The sequence below is a fragment of the Daucus carota genome, chromosome 8, assembly GCF_001625215.2.
Source record: "Daucus carota subsp. sativus chromosome 8, DH1 v3.0, whole genome shotgun sequence".
In the NCBI taxonomy this organism is placed as follows: Eukaryota; Viridiplantae; Streptophyta; class Magnoliopsida; order Apiales; family Apiaceae; genus Daucus; species Daucus carota.
Genome location: NC_030388.2, coordinates 14,647,637 through 14,655,880, shown reverse-complemented (window position 1 = coordinate 14,655,880; position 8,244 = coordinate 14,647,637).

Sequence of the window (8,244 nt, the reverse complement as noted above, 5' to 3'; positions counted from 1 at the left end):
TTACGAGTCGAATTCGTGTCGGGTTGTAGGGTCGGGTCCAATATTGCCACCCCATTGTATGGTGAGGTATTGGTGAAGTAACTTTTTATAACCTGTAAGAGAAATTAATTAATTAGCCATCATAAAGGTTTTTTTCCTTTTTGAAATAATAGATAGTTTTTTTATATATGTAAAACAAATTAATTAGAGTGTACACATGTTATGTTCATCTATTCGTAATTATTTTATTGATGGACAAAATTTCCAATTGTGCTCGTTCAAAAATTTATTCTATTCTTACTCATGAAAATTTGAAATGTCTCGAATCATATGGTTGTGATATGTATATTCATAATTTTTACGGATACCAGGTTATTATCATTATTTTTTTTGAGAAGTTAGAAGGATGGGTAAAACTACTAATGACAGGACTTTATGTGCAAAATCATGAAAACTTCTTTTAAGATAGTATCAAGGGTGTGGGCAACATAATTTATCTAATATAATAATATTATTATTTATTTGTGTTAGATATCATTAATTTTATTGCAGTTTTACATTTATTCCTATACTCTCCACTTTAGTTAGTTTTACAAGATATCTTTTACTCCGATCCATCTCATGAATATGTGCGTAAAAGGGTTTTTTGGAATGTAGTACTTCTAAAAACCTTCCTATTTTATCAAAAAAAAAATGAAATGGTGAAGTAGAATATAAAAGAAAACAACTTGTCTCACATAGTTTTCTCAAGATCCTCAGTTGTAAAAATCTATTGAAGTCGTTAGATGGTTTGATATGCATGAAACAAGACACTACATGATTCATTGTGTTTTCTTGACTTATCTACGTAGTTAAAGAATTATTTGGCAACCTGCCTTGAGTTTGCTTGCGTTTTGTGACAATGTGCCACTACTTTGATGATTTGTGTCATGTAGTGTAATACAATGTAAGGCAACATTGAGTTTCTGTGATGCATGATCAGAAGGCATGATATGATTTAATTTAAACTATTTAAGTTACCTATATTGAACAAGTGTAGGATACTTGTGCATATATAGCATTGTTCAAAAAATCCGTCAAATTTGAGATTCGAATATAACCATAAAAATCTCAAGAAGGAATGCGGTACTGCTTTAAACCATCGTTAATGGTTCCTTTAATCAAATCTATCACATGTAAAGAGTTTCGTTATTGTTTTTGGTATAGGAAAATCATCTCTTAAACCAAATCAAACATGTTTTAGTGTATTAGTTTCTTTATGTGCGAGAGTTGCTCACCTTTCCTCACCATTACTAATTTTCACAGTTGTTGTCCAGTGCTAAAGTCATCAATTTATATGATATGAGAGAAGATTTGACAACCTAATTGTTCACATAACCTTTTACAATGTGAGATATCAAGTTGTCTAAAGGTTTGTTATGTGTGTTGTGTATGACTATCTAGGTGTGTAGGGCCTTGTTCCATGCACTAGTTTATTTTCAAGATCCACTCATGTCTTCAAATAAGTATCATACCTACATATGAAAAATTTCTATTTTAGCACATCTCTTGCCGACTGTTAGGTCCAGATATGATTGTAGAAGGGGGGGGGGGGGTTGAATACAATCAGTACCAAATCGTCGCGGAAGTGAATCTGATTGAATATGATCTGTTAATCAGATTATAATTAATTAATATAACAATGTTTGACGTCGTTATATAATTAAAATGGTTCAGTTTTAATGTCTACTAAAGTTCGTAGAATAAATTTGACAGGGTATATTCTAGATTTAGTGATTAAAACAACCGGGTTATCAAAGCACAGAAAACTGTGGATATAACGATCAAGCAAGTTACGAACAACTTGAAAGCTTTACAAATGCTTTGATTTACAAAGTGAATGAACACTAGAAAATGAAGGATGCAATGCCATATTTATAGGCAAAGCATTTGTACTTGTAAGACAATTGAAAGACAAGACAATTGTAAGTAGCAAAGACAAAGTAGCAAGGGCAAGACAATCTCAGATTGCCTTGCAAGCACAAGACATAGCAGAAAGACAATTTTAAGCCTAGCAAGACAATTGAGAGCTCGGTCAGACAATCTCAATTCGGTCAGACAATCAAGGATTGTCTTGCTGAACTTCATTCGGTCAGACAATCAAGGATTGTCTTGACAGAATGCATTCGGCCAGACAATTTAAGATTGTCTTGTAAGCAACCAGTCGGTCAGACAATCTTATTGTCTTGGCAGAGCATTCTCGGGCAGACAATCAAAGATTGTCTTGCTGATAACCAATCGGTCAGACAATTGAGAATTGTCTTGTAAGCTTAGCTTCGGTAAGACAACTTGTATTGTCTTGGCAGTTGATCCAGGAACATTTCGGTAAGACAATTCTATTGAGATTGTCTTGCCGAATTTTAACAAGACAAAACAGATTGTCTGGATGCCAAAGTGTAGGTGATTGAAATGTAATTGTAGATTATATTTAAATAGAAAATTATCCACTTAATTAATTTAATCATATAAATTCATAAATTAAATTAATTCGAGAGTGAATTAATTTAACAAATAAATTACATAATTAATTTAATTATTTGAGAAGTGAAATAATAATCTATTAAATATTAAATCACCCCTTCTTCAGTAGAATTGCTTCTCGTCTTCTTTAAACATTAATAACTCCGTCTTGATCAGTCGAACGAACGAATCACCAACTCTGCTTGACTTCAAATATTCAATTTGAATAACTGATACACAGATGTACTGTCTGGTTCATCTGTATCTAGTTAAATCAAATACTCTTTGTCAAATAAACATTAAGAGATTGATTTGTTCGTCGAGTCTTCGTCTTGTAAGTACTTCTTCATTAACTGGAATCTTCTGATAAAATAAAGTATAGAAACTTTATATCTTCTGAACTCCTGGACGTGCCACAAAAGATTATTTGTGCACTGAGGCTTGAACATATTAATGAACTTCTTTCAGTGGTGTGCAGCAGCATCCTGGAATTTATCTGACATATAATTCCCATAAATCATTTGACTTTCTTCGTACGGATTCCGTTGACTTGCTATTTACTGAGCTTTCTTATCTGAATTGAGTTGTACCTCTTTAAATACAAATAGGCTGAACATATGCCTTTCAATCTCCCCCTATTTGTTTGTTAACATAACATGCAAATTTCCTAGAGGATAACTCAACTAACAGATAAGACAAAGATTTAAACAATGGAATGTAAATAGCAAAGGTTTATGGCTTGCATTGAACATTAAACCATATTCATAATAGATTACAAAAGGATGTTCCTTGAACATATCTAACAAAATATCCTAATCAATCTATTCACTCAGAACGAGTGACTTCTCCTTCTTCAGCATCTGAACAGTGAATAATTGGAGTAGAAGGCTCATTCTGAGTAGGCTCTTCAGCTGCAGTGGATTCTCCACGCTTCTTTCTTTCACGAGCCAATGAGAGATAATATTGAACCTCAATATCCACAGGGTCTTCGATGAAATCTGCTGGCTGAGATTGGTTGATATACTTCATCTTCCTGAAGTATTGCTGAATATTTCTCCTTGTACAGTAGTTCACAATCTCAGTATCAGCATCAGCTTTGGCCTTAGTAGCGAAGCCCTTGGTACGTAGAATAGTAGATACAAGAACCAACTGACTCACATCATACTTAAGAAGATGTTGGTGGTCCAGGTAGAAGGTTCCAAATTTTCTCTCGTGAATGAACTTGACACAGTAAGGCTTTCTGACAACTTGTGGACTGTTATGAATAGCACAATCCATAAGTTTGTCACGAAGGAGTTCATTCAGATTTGAACTGCGTCTGATCTTGTTACGAATCACCCAGATTTCAGTTAGAGATAGAAACTTGAATAAATCAATTGAAACCCTGAATGTTCCGTTTCTCTGAGTAGAAATAATGATCTCCCATTCATTGAGAAGATTCTTGACACCAATAGTTATATATTCTAACTCTAGAGCAAGAGCACGCATAAACATATCTTCATTAGGGTTAGCCTCTCTCAGGTCATAAATGAAGGATTTGAATTTACCATCATTGAAAGGTTCCCTTTGAGGTCCAGAGAGGATTTGCCTTGCAATATCCCAGCTTTCACCAACTTTCCTGGAGATATCCTCTCTCTTTTCCTTGCACTTAGCATCCCACAGTTTCTGTTTCTCCAGCTTAACCAACTCATCAGTTGTCCTCTTTTCATCTACCAGTTTCTGCAGTTCCTGAAGCTTTGCTTTGCTAGCTTCATGTTGAGCTTTGAACATCTTGACCTTTTCCATGTGCTCAGGATCTACAGACTGATCTTCATTGAAAAGAAAGCCTTCCTCGAAACGACCTTCTTCCTCAGCTTCAAAATAAGCAGAGTCAAATGCATCATCATCATCAACATCCTCAGGAATGTTGTCATAATCCTGATTAGTGAAGATGTTCTCAGTTTCAGGCATTTTGCCTTTAGACTTGCTGGCTTCAGAAGAGTCCTTTTCACTTGCTCCTTCTCCACCCTTATCACTCCTATCAGTATCTCCACCCTTGTCACCACCATTGCCACTACCACCAGCATTGCTGTCATCCTTATCTTTGTCATCCTTATCCTTCTCCCCCTTAGTTGAGGGATCCTCTGGAGTAGACTGAGATGTTGACGGATTGATCTTTAAGTGTTGAACAACTTGAGCCAAAGTTTGCTCCAAGTTGTCAAGCTTCGTCAGACAGAGCTCCTGAGTTGTATCAAATTTGTCCATCCTAGAGTGAATACCCTTGACATGAGCATCTAGGTCCTGTTTGAGGGAAGAGAATGAAGGATCAACAACCTTTTCTTGTAGAGTCACCAACTCTCCACTTCTGAATCTTGCGTTCTCAGCATTCAACCTTTCTATCTCAGCCCTCAGAGCAGCCATTTGTTCCTGTAACAGATCTGTGTTGGTGTGTGCACTCACCTCACGAACACTCAAAGATTTTTCACTATCCTCTCGTGCATGTGTTTCGCTCGGTGTTTGCCTGATTTCACTCGTAGTTTTCACACCGTCACCAGCACCTGTATATACAACCATAGTTCCCTGAGATGGAACTGTAGGAGGTGAAGAAACAAATTGTCCTCCGAATGCCTGTGAAGGCGGATGTACTTGCAGGTTGCCAAGTAGATCCTGATCCAAAAAGAAAGAGTGATCAGAAAGATTTTCATATAACATGTTTTGAAATTCTGTGCTCTCTCTAAGTGAAGAATCAAAAGACACAGGTTCAGTGTTTACTAGCGTGAGTGCTAGTTGTGTGCTTGACTCTTTACAGGATACCGCGGTCGGACGGCCAATTTCAATAAATGCATTCTGTGGAGAGAATGAATCTAGAGACTGTATATTTACCATGTCAGTGTCCAAATCCTTTTGGGAGGAAATGGATGTGGCTGCAGTTGTCTCCGGTTCTGCCACCCTTTGCTTCTTATGAGACAGAGCTGCGGGTTCTCTCAGAATTGCACTCCCACTCCGTTTCCGGGCTACCTTTCGAACAACTGGTGTAGAAGTAGTGTTGTTTGAAGTGTTTGAAGAAGAATCAGTAGTTGAAGTGGAAACATCAGCTTGGATATGAACCTGGGTGTTGACAGGTTCAATGCTGGGAGTCTGGAAATCAAATCCAATATCACAATCAAAATCTGCAATATCAATATTAAAGGTATCAGTGAGATTAGAAAGTACCTGAGCTACCTGTAAATCAGTCCTGAAGTCCTGTAGGACAGGATTGAGAGCAGAATCAGCAGGCAGTGGCTGAGATGTTGATTGAGGTTGAGGTATGGTATGTGTATGTGTAGGTGAAGGTGTTGGTTCAGATTGAGAGGGAAGAATGGAGGCTTGTTGGTCTGGGAAGAAGTTGTATTGTGGAGGGGATTGGTGTTGAGATTGGTGAGGAGAATTGTAATCAGATTGATGAGGTGATTGTTGTGGTGAATTGTAAGGAGGGTTGTAGGGAGAGTAATGTGAGGATTGGCTGGATGATTGGTAGTCTTGGAGGAGTTGAAGTGGTTGATTGATACGTGGAGGTGATTGTTGTTGTGGTTGTTCTTGTTGTTGAGCTTGTTGTTGTTGTGGTTGATACTGTTGCTGTTGTAGTGGTTCTGGAACTTGTACAGGCTGAAAAGGAACGCTGAATTGCTCGAGCATGAATGGAGTCACCACAAGTGGTACATTATCATGCTTTTTCTTGTTGACCAGCCTAGTTTGGATCTTGGCACATGTCCTCTGAATAGGAACAACAGGAGAATCGACGTACATGTGCCTATCATCAGCATTCATCTTATCATCCATAAACAACATCAGGAATCTGGGGTAGAAGCATTCAACTTTGTCATTCCTCTGAATTGATCTCTGTGAAACAGACCCCATCTTCCTTATGATCTCCCTCAGCAATATCTTCCCAAAGTTGATTCGACGGTTGTAAGCTATGCTGAATCCAAAGATCTGCAGCATTGAAGATATATTGCCAAAGTTCTTTCGATTAGTGGGAGCAAACACCTTGGCAAGGGTGTCGAAGAACACATCCCATTCAGCTTTCAGATTTCCCTTTGACATCTTCGGAAGAAAAATCTGACCTTGATAGTGAATATCCTGAAAGAACTGTCTCAATTCATCATCAGAGGGATCTGGCTCAAAATTGTCCCTTGGAAGTCCTAAGATCCGGTTCACATCATCTACAGTGATTACAATCCTCTTCCGGTTAGGTAGATCCCCTATTATCTTGTAGTTTTCCAGGGTTGTAGAGTTGACAGCATTTGAGTAGAAGTCAAAAAGAGGTTGCAGCTTAATCGGAATATCTGCAGTCATTGCTGTACTGACTAAACTCTGTCTTGAAAGGAATCTGACCCAAGTCCGGAATCTATCAGAGCAATCATCAGGGTTGAGGCTGGCACAGTAGTTAGTCTCAGCAATCACAAACTCTCCGGCCATTTTTTAATAATTAAAAATTGAATTAAGCGAGAATTTTTCAAATTAAATGTGAATTCTCAAATGTCTCGCAAATTTCAACTATTAATTAGAGCTTAATTAATTAATTAATAATTCGAAATATTAAAATAATATCGAATTAAAAGTTAATTAATTTAAATGGCACTTAATCAATTAATCCACAAGCTAGCCAAACAAACAAGTCCTTAATCTCAAATAACCCAACAAAGCCAAACGCGCCCTTAAATCCAAAAGCCCCAATTTCAAATTAGGAGCCCTAATCTCCAAATCAACTTCAAATCTGCAAATACTTCAGTACAGAGGACACACGCAGAGACTCTAATCCAGTCCAAGCTTCGAAAATAGCCAAAAACACAAGCTAATCACTACTAAAAACAGGTTAATTTTTCTTGAAAAATCGGCAGAGTTTCGACTTAAATACAGAGATTTAATCGAAACCAGCAAGCAAGAGCTTGAATAACCGTATATCAGCAAGTTTTCGTGGTGAAACTTGAAAACCGAGAACGATCGTGTGTGTAACAGTGTGTGTATATGCGTGATGGAGAAGATGAAGTGGAGGCAAGACAAAACGAGATTGTCTTGCTCGAATTGTCTTGAGACAATTATATACAAGCAGCAAGACAAACGCTGGTTTAAGTCTCGGTAAGACAATTTAAGATTGTCTTGACGAGATTTTAATCGACGCAGGCAAGACGAGTGTCAGTAAGACAATCATAATTGTCTTATTGATACAAACGGCTGTTATAAAACGTGCTCGGTAAGACAATCAAATTGTCTTGCCGAGTTGTTTGAAACTCACTGAAAAACCCGGTTCAGCAAGACAATCTAATTGTCTTGCCGAGCCAATCAGTAGACAATGCAATTGTCTAACAGAAAAACAAATAATAATCAAAATAATATGATTTTTGATTAATTTAAAAGATAAAACATTTTGCAATTAAAATCAAAAATTTATAATAAAAATAATACTATATATTACACATATATTTTGTAAATTTCAAATTTAATTAAATATAAATACTTATGACTTTAACTTTAATTCAATAAAATGAATTAACTTAAAATCAAACATTTATGCTTAATTAATTTTGAAAAATACAAAATAATTACAAATAATTATCTAAATGCTTGGGGAATATTACAGGGGAGTGTATGAGCACTTAGAAAATTACAGACTAATATACAAACATGCATAATTATTAAGAATATTATCAGATAACATACAGAAAATCATATAAAATCTAATAAAATAGATATAATTATACAGAAAATTCACAAAAATATATAAAAACATATAATGCATATGAAAAT